Source organism: Micromys minutus, assembly GCF_963924665.1.
Source record: "Micromys minutus genome assembly, chromosome: 1".
In the NCBI taxonomy this organism is placed as follows: Eukaryota; Metazoa; Chordata; class Mammalia; order Rodentia; family Muridae; genus Micromys; species Micromys minutus.
The window spans coordinates 186,281,746-186,297,710 of NC_137969.1; the positions used below are offsets into that span (position 1 = coordinate 186,281,746).

The window sequence follows — 15,965 nt, forward strand, 5'->3', positions numbered from 1 at the left end:
CTTACAGAAGCTTTGCAGTTTTATGGGTCCCATTTGTCAATTATGATCTTAGAACATAAGCCATTGGTGTTCTGTTCAGTAAAATTTCCCCTGTGCCTATGTGTTCTAAGCTCTTTCCCACTTTCTCTTCTAATAATTTCAGTGTATGTGGTATTATGTGGCAGTCTTTAATCCATGTGGGCTTGAGCTTTGTACAGGAGATAAGAAAGGATTAATTTGCATTCTTCTGCATGCTGCCAGTTGAACCAGCAACATTTGTTGAAGCGGCTGTCCTTTTTCCATTGAATGTTTTTAGCTCTTTTGTCAAAGATCAAGTGACCATAGGTGTGTGGGTTCATTTCCACTGATCTACCTGCCTGTCTCTGTACCAGTACCATGCAGTTTTTTTTTGTTTTTTTTTTTTTTTAATCACAATTGATCTGTAATACAACTTGAGGTCAGGGATGGTGATTTCCCTGGACATTTTTTTTTTTTTAATTGTTGAGAATAGTTTTTGCTATCTTAGAGTTTTTTATTATTCCAAATGAACCTGCAAATTGCTTTTCCTAACTCTATGAAGAATTGAGTTGAAATTTTGATGGGGATTGCATTGAGCCTATAGATTGCTTTTGGCAAGATGGCCATTTTTACTATGTTGATCCTTCAAATCCATGAGCATGAGAGATATTTCCACCTTCTGATGTCTTCTTCAGTTTCCTTCTTCAGAGACTTGAAGTTCTTGTCATACAGATCCTTCACTTGCTTGGTTAGGATCACACCAAGGTATTTTATATTCTTTGTGACTATTGTGAAGGTTGCCGATTCTCTAATTTTTTTCTCAGCCTGTTTATCCTGTGATTAGAGGAAGGCTAATGATTTGTTTGAGTTAATTTTATAACCAGTCACTTTGCTGAAGTTGTTTATCAGTTGTAAAAGTTCTCTGGTGGAATTTTTGGGTCACTTAAGTATACTATCATATCATCTGCAAATAGTGATATTTTGACTTCTTCCTTTCCAATTTGTATCCCTTTGACCTCTTTTTGCTGTTTAATTGCTCTGGTTAGTACTTCTAGTGCTATATTGTATACACAGTGAGAGAGTAGGCAGCGTTGTCTAGTCCCTGATTTTAGTGGGATTGCTTCAAGTTTCTTACCATTTTGTTTGATGTTGGCCACTGGTTTGCTGTATATTGCTTTTACTATGTTTAAGTATGAGTCTTGATTTCCTTATGTTTCTCAGACTTTTAACATGAAGAGGTGTTGAATTGTCAAATGCTTTCTCAGCATCTAAAGAGATGACTATGTGATTTTTTTTTCTTTGAGTGTTTATATAGTGGATTATGTTGATGGATTACCGTATATATGATGATGAACCATCCCTGCATCTCTGGGATAAAACCTACTTGATTATGGTGAATGATTATTTTGATGTGTTCTTGGATTCAGTTTGCAAGAGTTTTATTGAGTAATTTTTACATCGATGTTCATGAGGGAAATTGGTAATGACTGTTACATTGTCAATGGGTCTCATGAGAAGGAGAAGCTGCAAGACATGTTGTATGAATTCATTAAAAATGTGCTCTTTGTCCTGAGTGTGAGCATCCTGAAACAGATTTGCATGTCACTCTAAAGAATCAAACAATAGAGAATAGGGACATTGGTACAGGAAAGAAAGAAAAGTAAAACAGATAGGGCAAGGACAAAGAAAATGGCTCTGTACCCACTAGTGAGACACCACCACCCACCCCTACCTTCACATGAAGTTAGTCCTCCACATGCTGTGGAAGAAGAGGAAGATGATGATTGGAGGGAAGATACAACTGAAGAAACTCAAAGGCTCAGAATGGGTGAAATCGGTGACCATGCAAAAAGTCTGCCACTTAGTGATGATTCAGAAAAAAACTGTAGAGAAGCGTGTCAATGTCCTGTTTGATTTTGTTAAGAAAAAAGAAAGAAGGCATTATTGATTCATCTGATAAGGAAATTGTGGCTGAGGTAGAAAGACTGTATGTAAAAGCCATGGGTCCTCTTGTTTTGACAGAAGTTCTCTTTGATGAGAAGATAAGAAAGCAAATCAAGAAATACAGGTGCCATTTTCTAAGATTTTTGTCATAACAACAAAAAGGCCCAGCGGTACCTTCTTCGTGTTTGGAATGTGTGGAAGCACTGCATCTACAACATCTTAAAGGAGATGATGATGCAGACCTTTTAGAAGAAGAGGTCATTATCAGCTGGTCAGAAAAGGAATAAGAAGTATGTCTCAAAAAGAACTTGCCAAAGAGATTCGTGTCAAAGCAGAGCCATTTGTTAAATGGCTGAAGGAAGTAGAGGAAGAATCTTCTGGTGGTGAGGAAGACGAAGATGAAAATATTGAGGTGGTAAAAGTTGAACCTGTGAAGTCTGACGAGGATGATGACATTGATATTACGCCATTTAAAAGGACGGATGCAACTTAGCTTAGCAGTGAGATGCTGAAGTTTCCTCGTTATCAGCCAGAAGTGTGACATGTGTGTGCAAGAGCCAAAGTGGCTCGACATCATGCTACACTTGATACTACAAAGCTATTACTGTGAGTGGTCTATAGTTAAGCCCAGTGAGACATCTGGGGAGTCTGCATATCAGTGAATAGTTGTAATTTGCTTATTTATAGCATGTTTCTTATGGAAAAACTAGTGGTGGACATATTTGGATCACATTTATACAGTTATAAAAAAATTAAGATTTGATTTTGGTCATTCTTCAGACTTTGGGCTATGTGTGACTTATACTGAAGTAATTGGCTACTTTTAGGATGTTACACCATTTAACTTAGACTTTTTGAATTTGGTAGATTGTTAGGTACTGAAAACTTGAAGAATGCAAACAATTATAATGACCTGACTCAGCCATTAAGAAGCGAAGTACTTTGAAAGTTCTATCTCCAGTCCCAGTACATTCAGATTGGCAACTGACAATCTTGTCATTCTAAGGAAATGTGATGATTAAATGACAGTATGACATTCTCATGAGAAGTAAAAATGACCCATGTGTTCTATGGTTTAAGAGCAGATTTTGAAACCTGGAGTTGTGGTTTTTCAGTTTTGGCATACTTACCCCAAATTGTAGTCTTCTGAGTCATGTGCATTGCATGTTGGATATGCCAAAAAACTTATTAAGAAATAAGTATTTTGTGTGAATTTAATGGTTGTTTTGTATTGAGAAAAAGCTTTGAGGTGTTATTAAGTTTTAAATTCTGATTCTATTTGGGAGAAACAGGAAAAAAGGTGCACCAAATCTCTAGCTAAAGCAGCATAATTTTTCAACTCTTACCCTTAAATTATAATTTCAAGATGTTTAGACGCACTGTATCTTGTGTTTGATGTGTTACCCCTCCCCAATGTTATGGTTTATTCTTTAGTGCCTTTTAATTTGAATATAAGTTTGTACTTTAGATTTTGGTTGCTATCTTGCAACCAAATCGAATAAGTGCAAAATAAGTGTTACTGTTTTTCAAGCTTGATCCCCTTCCCCAATTGTCTTATTTAAAGAGAGAGGTAAACTCAAAATCTGTCAGATGACCTCTCATTTTACATCCTTTGTCCCTCATGGCTTTTGCCTGGCAAATCTCTTACAGGACCTGAATCGCCCTGGTCCCATCACATTGATTTCATGCCTCTGTTTCTCTGCCACCAGTGAGAATAAAGAGAGACACTAAATGCTGAAGTCCGGTTCTCCTGTGGGCCTTTATGTTCCATGTGGACAGCAGAGCTTGATCTTTCCATTCGATTCTTCTGGTTCTACCACCCAACACATAGGAAACGCATGGGAAATATTTACTTGATTAGTGAATGGGTCACCACGCAAGAAGCAAAAATAAGCAAGATGACAAAAACCAGAACAGAACAATTTAGAAACATCTGGTTTGGAGCCAGTAAGTGAAAGTGTTATGAGCACAGACATTGAAGCATGTAATCTGTTGAAAAGTAAGTACTCAATAGTAAATCTTTAGAGAGCTGGTAAGCTCCTGGTACAGGACGTGGCGGTGTTTTTCTGAGATGCTGTCAGACAAATTAAAGGACATTATAACCCATTAGTTCTCTGAACAAACTCAGAATTGTCTTGTATCCCTAAATTCTTACTATACTCCCCATCCCCCAACTTTAAGTTGTAGGTGTAGAAATGTAAAAAGGAAGAAAAGAGAAAAACTAACAAATATCTTATCTGGGTGAATAATTCAGTCCAATAATTATAGAAAAAAAATTGGTCAAACAAGCATGGAGACACTCTGATCTATTTTGCTGCTTTAGTTCTTACAAAACTTCCTTTGAAATGTTCTCATATGGCTTATGTGGTTTTCCTGGTGATTAGAAGGGGAGTCTTCTTCCCATGTCTAATAGCAAGGACATTTGTTATTTTTGTACATAAGATGTTTCGGAGAAAAATGTGAGTCCAACAACAGCTGCTTCTGTTTCCCTGGACTATTTGACCCCATGCCTTCTTAGCTCTTTATGTAGTTCATCTTGGCCTTGAACTCACGATGATCCTTCTACTTTAGTTGCTGGGATTATGGGTGTGTGCTGATTGCATCCATGCACTCTGCTGAAGTTTATCATGGCTTTGTCATACGGGCAGCCTGGTGCTCAGGTCAACACAGGCCACCGACACAAATTCCTTAGCTCTGTTCTAATGTGCTGGCATATAGATGGTCCAGCTGTGGGGAGGATCAGTCCTCTTACATACTTTGCAGACTACGATGCACTCAGAGGCATCTAGGAGGCTAATGAAGCCTCTTCTGGACATGTCTATGCGGAGGTCCCACAGGCCATTACACTGTGAGGGATCTTTTAATCCATTGGCAGATACAAAATTGATTTTTGGAGAAGTAAGGGTGGTGGAAGTGGACAGCCTTTGAGGGGTAGGTCTTGGCTTTGGTGCCTCTGGGCTTGCAGGATGTGAACAGTGTGTATAACACGCTCTTTCTCCATCATGCTTCCACCTTGCCTTGGGCCTGAGCAAAGAAACCAGACAGCCATGAATGGAAGGCCTGAGACAAAACAAATTCTTTCCTCCCAAGGTCTGTCTCAGGTGCTATCCTTGGTGGCAGTGAGGAGAGGCTGATTAACAGGCAGACCGGCTTCAGTTAAAATTCTGCCTGCATCATGTCCTGAGGCCTACCTGCCTGTTTTAAAGTTTGTGAGACGAGGTTAACTCATCCTTTGCAACACTTTGTTATATCTGCTTCTTAGTTTTGTTCTATTAAGTCACAGGTGCCAAAAGATTAAAATCCCTGTTTTCACTGTATGCTTCTGATGTGTTCAAGGATAAGAAAGCTAAGGTATTAATCACAATCAGACAAAACACTATTTGGAAGATTGGCTTTCCCCCTTAAAAAATGCTGGGGGGGGGGGGGGAGGAGAGAAAGCCCAGATACCTGTAGGCTTTTATACTCTTGAGCCATTACTATTAACAAAGACTAAATAAATGTAGTAGCAATAACTTGGCTTTTGCTTTTGCTTGTTAATGACAAATGAGGGCTGGGAAACACTTCAGGAGCTAAAATCAATTATGCACTATATTTTACCTTACACAAAATGGTACCCAGCCAATGTCCATAATTTAAATGCATTTATATAATGTATTTATTATAGTAAAATAATTCCTGATCATGTTAGCAGGAGCAAGGACATACTAACAGCCTTCAATAGCACCCCTTTCCTGGATAGCAGCTCAATTGCTGCTTCTGCTAAGTTGGGGTGTGGCATGTGAGTTAGCACTTCTAAAAAGCCCCCTAGGTGATGCTGAAGCTGCCGGGGAACTGTATTTTGAGAACTACTGCTGCACACCAACCTGGAGTGTGAATGTGGAGGAAGAGCTTGTCCTGGCTGAGGAGCACCACCTTCTAAAAAGCAGCTCTAAATCAGAGATTCCAATTCTCATCAGGTAATTTAGGGAGTTAAGTCTTGATCACAGCAAAGATTCCAAATGCCAACCTCTTTTAAGGAAAGGAAAGAAAAGAAGTGCAACTGTGTTTCATGGCAATTTTCACAGAGATTCTCCGTGGGTGAGCTTAAGATGCTGCAGTTTCATTAGCATTATTCAGTGTTGCTATGGGGACCAACTGGAAAGAACCTTCAGTGCACAGCAAAAGAAGGAAGACAACACCAATAGAGAAGAACTTAACAGTCTCAGAAACCAAAGCAAAGTCACATTGTACATATTCTGATGCCCATTTAATCAAATCTTCCTTTAATAATAAGGTATAGTGACAAAGATGTTCTCTTTGAAATTCATGGTGGAAAGCAGACTCAGATCTTTTAAGGATCAGAAAATGAAGAGTGTAAGCACGCTGTTCTTCATAGTTAGCTTTGATGACCCTTCAAGGCTGGGAGCACTGGGCTCAGCTTGGACTGTGATGGAGATAAAGGACTCAGGTAAGTATGAAGCACAGCTCTGGGTACTGGGAGGGACAGGAATAGGGTTCTTAGTTTGTTCAAGAATGAAAATGAACTGAAGTCACAGATAAAGAAAATGTTACCAAAAGAAGGAATGAATCAGTAGCAGAGATTCATCTGAAATACACTTGAGATTCTTCTCAAAACAGACAGTGAGTTTTTAGCGTCTCCTTGGGATCACGGGAAGGGAGGGACAGGTGGAGAGGTAAAGTGTAAAGCAGTGGACTCAGGACTATGTACACTTTCCTTTGAGCAGCAAGTGAGTCTATGGGTCGCAGTTTGTTCAAGGCTTATTTTTATGTACTTATAAGATAGTCTTGCTATGTAGTCCTGGCTACCCTGGGCTACGTAGACCAGGCTATCCTTGAAGTGGATAATTCCCTCAGGCACCCTAGCACTCAGTGAACAAGTGTTTGCCACTATGCCTAGTGCTTCCTTATGGTTTAGAATTAGGCTTATAATGAAGTTTTAGTAAATACAAACGCCATAGCCTCAAAGGAATTTTCTGCTTCTTCAAGTTTTGCAACTATAACAACAACATTTTAAAATTATATTTATTGACACAACAAAGAACCAACTTTTTATAACTGGACTTGGAGGTCAAGAGTCTTGAAACAGCCAAAACAATCACTCTTTTGAAACTTTCTTTGGTACAGCCCATCTTCACCCTTTATGAGTCTTCTTTGTCAGATGGAGTTGCTTATCTACCCTACTTGTAGGACACCGTTTATTAAACCACGTTGTGACTTTTCAGCTTTGAGTGGGCCTGTCCTGAGACCCCATTCCATTGTGGATACATTTTTGCTCATCTGTTTCTTTGTTATTCACTCACTGATTTTAATAGAACCCAAGTTACGGTCTCTTCTGTTTCTTTTCCTGAGTCTTATGGTCAGGACTTTTGTCATATTTTGTCAATGTTCTTCAACACTCATTTGAGATCTAGCAACACTCATTTGCAGAGTGGGCTTTAGAATTCTTATTCAGGGAGGAAACAGAAGCAGGTGCTACCAGATGCTTCTGCTGGGGTCAAAGGGCATCACTGTGAACACTGCAGATCTGCAGATTCTGTTTGCTGACTCATCCTGATGGATTTCAGAAACTGAATAAAATGTATAACATACTTTTCTTCTAGGAAATAAAATATTTCTCAGGAAAAGCACAGTCTATATCCTTGTAGGGGACACTGGAACATTATTGTGCCATCTTACTGAGTCTACCTACTCTTCTAAAGGGATGCTTAAAGACACAGGGCTTTATGGGACAAAGACACTTTGTTCTTTGTTCAGTTTTCTAGCCTTTGGCCGTCTATTAGCATTTCTTAATTGCCCCCAGCTATCTGTTTGCATCTCACACATGCTGTAGGAAATCAGACACTTCAGTGAGACTCCCATCAGCTACACGCTCAAGAATGCGGCAAAGGAAACACTGAGTTTTTGCTTAGCATGTAGTCCATGTGTTACTGTACAAAAATGTACCAATTTGTACAGGTAAACACTACTGTTGTAAGTTTATTTAAATCCAAAAAGCATGGAGGGCCTTGAGAAATTACTTCCATTTCTCAAAGTTCAGCCAATTTCACAAACTAGTAACGAAGCCCTTTAAACATAGTTGAGTCACTTCTGCCAGTGGAGTACAAGAGTACTCAATTTTGAGGATTGAAACCAATATTTTATGAGTATTTATTGGCGAAAACCCAAAATGAGAGGGATCAGAAATTAGACATTCGTTTTGCTCCGTCTTATCTTCTAAGTGTAGAATAAGCTATAGCCATGCCAAGGCTCCAGATGGAAGGACACAGCAGCTATGATCAGCTGGACTCTGGTTTATAAATGTCACTAGGACAATTTTCCTTTTCTGTTTTGCACCACAGATAACATTATCTACGAGTGAGAAAACACTGTGAAGCCCAGTCTAGACACGTGGGGCACACAGTAGATAGTCTAGGTCAGAGGGAGGATAAGAGAACCAACAGAACGGGAGTAAGAGGTACAGTCAAAGCACCAAATAATGCTGTAAGGAGGGGCAACTTGGTATTGGGAAGAAAAAAGAAGGTAGTGACCCACATGAGACAGATAAGAACAGGTAAAAATTCAAGGAATACCAGTTACCAAAATGACTATAAGACTTGAATGTATATAAATATAAATATGTAAAAAATAGTTTAAGGCAACCAATAGAACTTATGAATGAGGCATATATATACACACACATACATACACACACATAGTGGTGTACACACATATATGTATAGAGACACATGTATACATTTATATGCATGCATAGGGAATATTAGATATTAAAGCATTAATAGATAAACCTGCACAAATTCCTTGAGGAGTTATGGCCATTGCTGGCTTCCAGGGAAAGGAGAGTAGTTTTCTTTAGGGGTGTGGCTCTGATGGGTACACCATGCTCCACAGGGTACATGGGCAGCACAAACTGGACTCAACAGGTTATTGGTGATACAAAAAAAGAACAGAGTTGGGGGAATTGAGCTGAATCTAGGAGGAGATTGGAGAAGTAAAAGTAAATATGATCAAAGCATATTCCATGCAATACTCAAAGAATAAAAAACACTGTATTTTTAAAAGCACATGGATAATGGTTTTCTCCAAATACAGACTTAGAATGATCTTCTTCCCTCTTTTCCTTATACTTTTTGGTATTATATGACTTGATTCATTGTGTTACTCATAGAAACTCATTATTATTAGGAGGAAAACATAAGGATATTTTTATCAGTATCCTCATTCTGCTCCCATCATCAACATGATTCTGATGAGTTTCAGCTATGTAAGTACCCTCAGCCTTCTGGTTCTTCAGTACTGATGGAAATGAAAAAAAAAAAAAAGATAGAGTCAGTCTATCTAAAATCCCACCTACTTCTTCAGAGCCACATCCAGTCTTTGGACTTTAACAGTAGCTGATAGGCCAATCTCAGCCCACAGTCATGACCGAGAGGCAAAGCCTGAGACTGTCTGCATATACTGCCCTCATCTCAGACACAGCCACCTTCCCTCACCCCTTCTAAGCTGGAACAAGGCCACTCAGGCTGGTACTTTGCAAAGGGTAAACCATTACCATCTAAAATGCCTTGACTGTCATCATTTGTCCACAAGTGAGTATTCAGAAAGTCAAAATCCAAAAATCAAAATCAAAATATAACAGCATGTACAAATTGACGAAGTACACACACACATACACACACACACACACACACACACACACACACACACACTCGAAAAAAAAAACACAGTGCAAAAGAAAAGAAGAAAAGGAGTAGGAGGGTTTGGGATAGAGCTTTAAAACTCAGATAGCAAAAAATTACATAGCCATCAATAACACACTTGTGATGGGTGTGTCTTACTAATAATACCTGAGATGTGTACTGACTAGTTTTGTGTCAACTTGACACAAGCTGGAGTTATCACAGAGAAAGGCGCCTCAGTTGAGGAAATGCCTCTATGAGATCCAGCTTTAAGGTATTTTCTCAACTAGTGATCAAGGGGGGAGGGCCCAGCCCATTGTGGGTGGTGCTATCCTTGGTCTGGTAGACCTGGGTTCTATAAGAAGTTTCTGTAAGGCTAAGGACACTGTCAGGAAAACAAAACGGCAACCAACAGAGTGGGAAAAGATCTTTACCAACCCCACATCATATAGAGGCCTAATATCCAAGGTATACAAAGAACTCAAGAAGCTAGACACCAGAGAACCAAACAACCCTATTTAAAAATGGGGTAGAGAGCTAAACAAAAAGTTCTCAATTGAGGAATATCGAATGGCTCTGAATCATCTAAGGAAGTGCTCAACATCCTTAGTCATCAGGAAAATGCAAATCAAAACAACCCTGAGATTCCACCTCACACCAGTCAGATTGGCCAAGATCAAAAATTCAGATGACAGCAGATGCTGGTGAGGATGTGGAGAAAGAGGAACACTTCTCCACTGTTGGTGGGATTGTAAACTGGTACAACCACTCTGGAAATCAGTCTGGCCATTCCTCAGAAAACTGGACATAACACTACCTGAAGACCCAGTTATTCAACTTCTGGGCATATACCTCAGAGAAGCTCCAACATGTAACAAAGACACATGCACCACAATGTTCATAGTAGCTCTATTTATAATAGCCAGAAGCTGGAAAGAACCCAGATGTCCTTCAGTAGATGAATGGATACAAAAATTGTGGTACATTTACACAATGGAGTACTACTCAGCCATCAGAAACAATGACTTTATGAAATTCTTAAGAAAATGGATGCATCTAGAGAATATCATCCTGAGTGAGATAACCCAGTCACAAAAGAACAGACATAATATGCAGTCACTGATAATTGGATACTAACCCCAGAAAGCTCTGAACACCCCAGAAACAACTCACAGACTATATGAAGTTCAAGAAAAAAAAAAAAAAAAAAAAAAAAAAAGAAAGAAAGAAAGAAAGAAAGAAAAAAGAAAAGAAAAGAAAAAAACATTATGCTTAATCCTTACACACCAAGACAACTTTGACTAATTCTGGGTTACATCCTGTTTTACATGTACTTTATGCTCATTGTAACTAGTAAGATCTTAATGCACACTATCAAACCTTTAAAAAAAAAAAAACAAGCACTGATAAAAATGTATTCGAATATTTTTATGCAAAAATGCATAAAATTTGTACATTTATCTTTATTTTTTAAAATAAAGTTGTTCAAAAAATAAAAAAGAAAGAAAGAAAGAAAGAAAAAAGAAAGCAGGCAGAGCAAGCTATGAGAAGCAAGGCAGTAAGTGACATTCCTCCATGCCCTCTGCATCAGCTCCTGCTTCCTGACCTGCTTGAATTCCAGTCCTGACTTTCTTTGGTGATGAACAGCAATGTGGAAGTGTAAGCTGAATAAACCCTTTCCTCCCCAACTTGCTTCTTGGTCATGATGTTTGTGCAGGAATAGAAACCCTGTCTAAGACAAGATGTCCTCAAGAAATTTTTTATGTCACATGGTACAAAGTGTGTTGTTTCTTTTTAATGGCAGTATCTTCAGAAAATATGCCAGACTAAGTTTTAAATTTATATAAGCTTTTCTGACCAAACTACATACTTTTCATTTTGTTCTTTTTTTTCTTTAATCACAATTTTCACTGTAAGCATGGATAAAAGAAGCTAGCAAAAACATGCTACAGCTAGAGAGCTAGCAGCTGCCTTCAAATTTCCTCTGTCTTTATCACCTCTAACTTTATTCTCCCACTAAGTGTTGCAATAGGGACAAACATTCAGACAAGTGATGTGATGGCTAATGTTTTACGTTTAAATTAGTGTGTTTAACAAATTTATAAGAAAAAAATGCATCTAATCTGTAATTGCCCAAAGACAGATAATTTTCAGGAATGTTGGGAGCTGTTCTTCATGTAAAATAAGAAGCCATACAATTTGGCTTCTGTAAAGAAGCTTGATTGTCCCACCTGCACAAGATGTGCTTGATCACATACAGGTAGGAGGTATATAGGCAGAAAGTACAACAGGATGTATGCTTTTCCCTAATTGGATGAGGATGGGAAGTACATAGACTCCCTTATGGGTTTGCTTTCTAAGCTCCTGCCTACTGTAAATAGGCAATATATTCTGGGAATCCAAGGTATGAACCTGGCCAGTATCCATGATCCTGGTCAGTATTTAATAAAACATGCTTCAAATTTGGTTCAAAAATTGTGATAGTGGGTCTTATTCTTGCCTGGTGGGATTAACAGTGCTTTGCCAGAGTATGATACTCACGGCTTTTGCTCCTGATAAAGCCCTCATTATCACCTGAAATCACAAGAGAACATTCTATTGGTACTCTAGTCTTGTTAGTTCCTACTGCAATCATCTATTAATATTTGCTTATAGCATCCAGGATGTCTTAGGCTGTTTCTGAAACACATGGTGAAGTTCTCACAGCAGTGAGTCCACTTCTCTGATACCAGGTTTCTGTTTTAGTGTTTCACAGCTGTACCAGGTGAAAACATCAATAAATAAAAGCACAAAGGATCATCAGAGGCACTTCACAGAAACAGTACAAATGGCCAATAAACACAGAAAAAGATTTGTTATCCTTATCTACCAAGGAACTCCATATAAAAGTACTGAAATTCTACTTCATTCCAGTCATAATGGCAACTGGGAAAAATATACACCTCTTTCCAATCTAACCAAATGTTAGTAAAGATGTGAGGAAAGAGGAAACCCAGCACACTGTCAGTGGGGATGCACTTTACTAGTGCACATGGCGCATACTTGGTAGATACCAGAAAGAAATGGTATCAGTATACAAAAGAAGACTTCATACGCACACTGATAGTCATACTATGTGCAAATATCAGGACCCGGATTTAGCCCAAGTGCACACCAACAGAGACTGGGTAAAGAAAATATGGAACCTTGTCATTTTCAGGAAAACACATAGACATAGATCATCACATTGTGTAAAATAAGCTAGAAGTCAGAAAGATCGAGCATCAAATGTTATATCCTTGGAAACAACAAATAAATCCTTCACAAATATCAGAATGACTATTAGAAAGACAAAGGGAACCAAGTACTGAGGGAAAGGAGAAGGACAAGAGACAGAATTATAGGTATCATCAAAATACAGTATAGACAGGTAGAGATATGTCACAATGTAACCTATGAATGACTTAAAACCTGCCAGAAAAACAAAAGTGTTGAAAGCCCCCCGAATTGGGGAAGCCCCTCACTCCAGTACTGGGAGAATGAGAACCCAAGAACTCACAGAGAGCCAATCTTGCTGCAATCTGGCAAGAGGTTTATTGGGGGGGGGGGGCAGAGCTCTGGGGGCGACACATATCTCACACAGGAGATAGTGTCGACCCCAAACTCAATTAGGGAAAATTACATAAGCAGTTAGCAACAGGCATATAGCAATTTCATTGGTTTATTCAAATTAGCATTCCCTTTCTGCTTTTGGATATGATTCAACTCTAGGCCACTCTGTTTTGGGGGCACACTGACCTTCATAGTTGTTTTTCTCAGGACTGCAGAGTCAGACCTTATCGAGACCAGGTTGTTGTGGTTTTTGTTCTCAGTCTTGAGACATACTTGTCCTCGAGGCAGGGTTAGTGGGGCTAGCTTAAAATTTTAGCTCTTCAAGTGTTCAATGTATAAATGATGCTTATATTTTATTCACAACACTAAAACTTGGAATTAGGTATACCTATATAGAAGTGAGAAAATATATACATCATATAGAAATTATAAGTGACATTGATTTAATATTTGAATACAGCATCTAAATAAATGGGGTTGAAAGTTTCAGTGCAACTAACATTTGCTGTGAATATAGCCATTATTCTTCCTACAGAGAAATTTTCAAATAAGAAAGTCAAGTAGCATTGATTCCTGCTAGAGGGCCATATGTATGACAAGTGTAGCTTTTCTCCTTTCCCAACTCTAATTTCACAAGTAAGACTAGAAATTCTATTTTCAGTAAGAGACATATCTTACCCTCTGAAGGCTTGTCAGCCATGGCTGGTTGTACTTTTTCAAACTGTAATCCAATCCATGATAAGTAAGGAGTAGCCCTACAATCTCATTTCATAAAAAAGGAGGAAAAATAAGGTGTCTGTAACAGGAGCCAAGGGCAGGTAGTCTCTTAGCAACTCTTTGAGATGCTATATTGTGAAGATCCTAGAGTGTGCTTCTCTCTAGAAGCTTGCAACCCAGCTTGGTGGGCACAGAGCACTTTTCTATTAACTCCCATACTTAAATCTACATTAGATCACTTCATACTGACTCCTCCTGAAGTCACCCTCACCAAGGTAGCGGAGATAGAATAGATCACGGGGAGCTGTGGGCAGCAGCACTCAACTGTCTCTAGCTCACACACTACTGTTACTGAAGAGGCCAGTCTATGCTTTATAAGACACCTCTGCCTCCAAACCAAACCAAGTTTGATGACGTACTTTATTTTCAGAGAAGACTAAGCCCATAGAATTGTCAGTGTAGGTAGGATAGCACATTTATGAAAACAGAGATTTGGCCATGACTGTAGTCTGAAATGCTTATGTTCTTCTAGAATGTACACTTGGAAGGTCAATCACCAGCATGATGCTTTCAGGATGTTGAATGCCTTTGGGAGGCATTTAGGTTATGAGGAGCTGCCCTTGTGAAAGGTTTGGGGACTTAGCTGCCACATCCCTTCTACTGCATCAGAAACAGCAGTGGCTACCCACCTGTGAACCAGAGAGCTTAAGTAGTTTAAACTAGCAGCAGGCGATTCTGAACAACAAAAACCCTTGAGCTCTGAAGTTAAAATTACCTAAATAATTTAAAAGGCCAAAGAGCAATTAGTCCAGTCAGAAAGACAAAATGACAGGCACATAGGCAGTAGGAATTATATCCACCGTTATAACTCTGACAGTTTTACAAAGGGAATACAACTGTAAAAAATAACTGGTCTTTCAAATGGGACAAGTGGAAACTGTGGTTTAACATTTAGAGATAACACCTTAGAATACTGCACGCAGGACAATGTCACAGTATAGTCATCAGCTGCCAGTTTCAGAAGGAACACAATGTCTGCTGCTGTACTGATGACCCTGTGGACTGGGCTCTGCCACTGAGGAAAGAGATGCTAACAGGCTGGTACTTGCACTGAACAAACTCCAGTGACCTCCACAGCTGCTGCTGAACTGCTCATGTACTAAAGGCAGTCAGGGGCATAGAGCTCAGGCCAGTGCTTCTTAAACTCTCCCTTTGCAAGGGTGTCACATGGAGGGCTGGAGAAAGGCCTTTAAGGACAGTATCCTTAGACTTGAGAGATGCTCAGTCATAAACTGCCAGGCACACAAACTATGGGGCAGGGTAGTATATAGTAATGCCCGCCAGCACTGCCAGCCTATAGAGGATTTGGATGGAGACAGGAAAACCCCAAATTTAATTGGCTGGCCAGCCTAGATAAATGGATGAACTTCAGGTTCAGTGACGATTCTGTCTCAAAAAATAAAGGTGCAGAGTGACTGAGGAAGACTCCAGTATTGACCTCTGGTTTCTATGTGTACTTGATCCAAATGCTCATATGTCTGCATACACATGTGCCCACCCACACTAACAAATACATACATCACACACATCTACACCACCATATGCACAGCACAGAGCACACTAAACACAAAGAAAAGATAGTGAGCAACCGGGCTTTGGCTTCAGCCCTGAACATATAGCAGATAGGCTAATCCTATCCCAGGGCTGGGTACCAAGTCAAGAGGAAAACACATCACCTACAGGGCATCTGAGCACAATGTAAAAGAGTGAGGAGTATTACAGTAGGAACTAACATGGGAAATGAACTCAGAAGCTGTCGAGGAAGGGGGAGAACGGATAGATGGTTACTTTTAGGGTGAGGCACGAAGTGAGGAAGAACAGTTTCTAGAAAAGGTGAAGGTGAAATCTAAACCAAGCCATACGGATCATGGGATTTAAGAGAGAAACAGGCAAGGGAAAGATACACGGAAGAAACAAGATGAATGAGGACTGGTGGACTGGATATATGGTACATTTTATGAAACTGTGCTGACATAATAG

The 15,965-nt window shown here is 39.3% G+C and overlaps 1 protein-coding gene and 1 pseudogene across 3 annotated transcripts in view; one reads left to right on the forward strand and one right to left on the reverse strand.

Moving 5' to 3' along the window:
* Nucleotides 1-15,965, reverse strand: part of ZNF277 (zinc finger protein 277) — a 122,404-nt gene that overhangs the window by 89,150 nt on the left and 17,289 nt on the right. The window lies entirely within an intron of this gene.
* Nucleotides 1,459-2,434, forward strand: LOC308436938 (eukaryotic translation initiation factor 5-like; annotated as a pseudogene). The gene has a single exon. The product of its transcript is annotated as a eukaryotic translation initiation factor 5-like (transcript).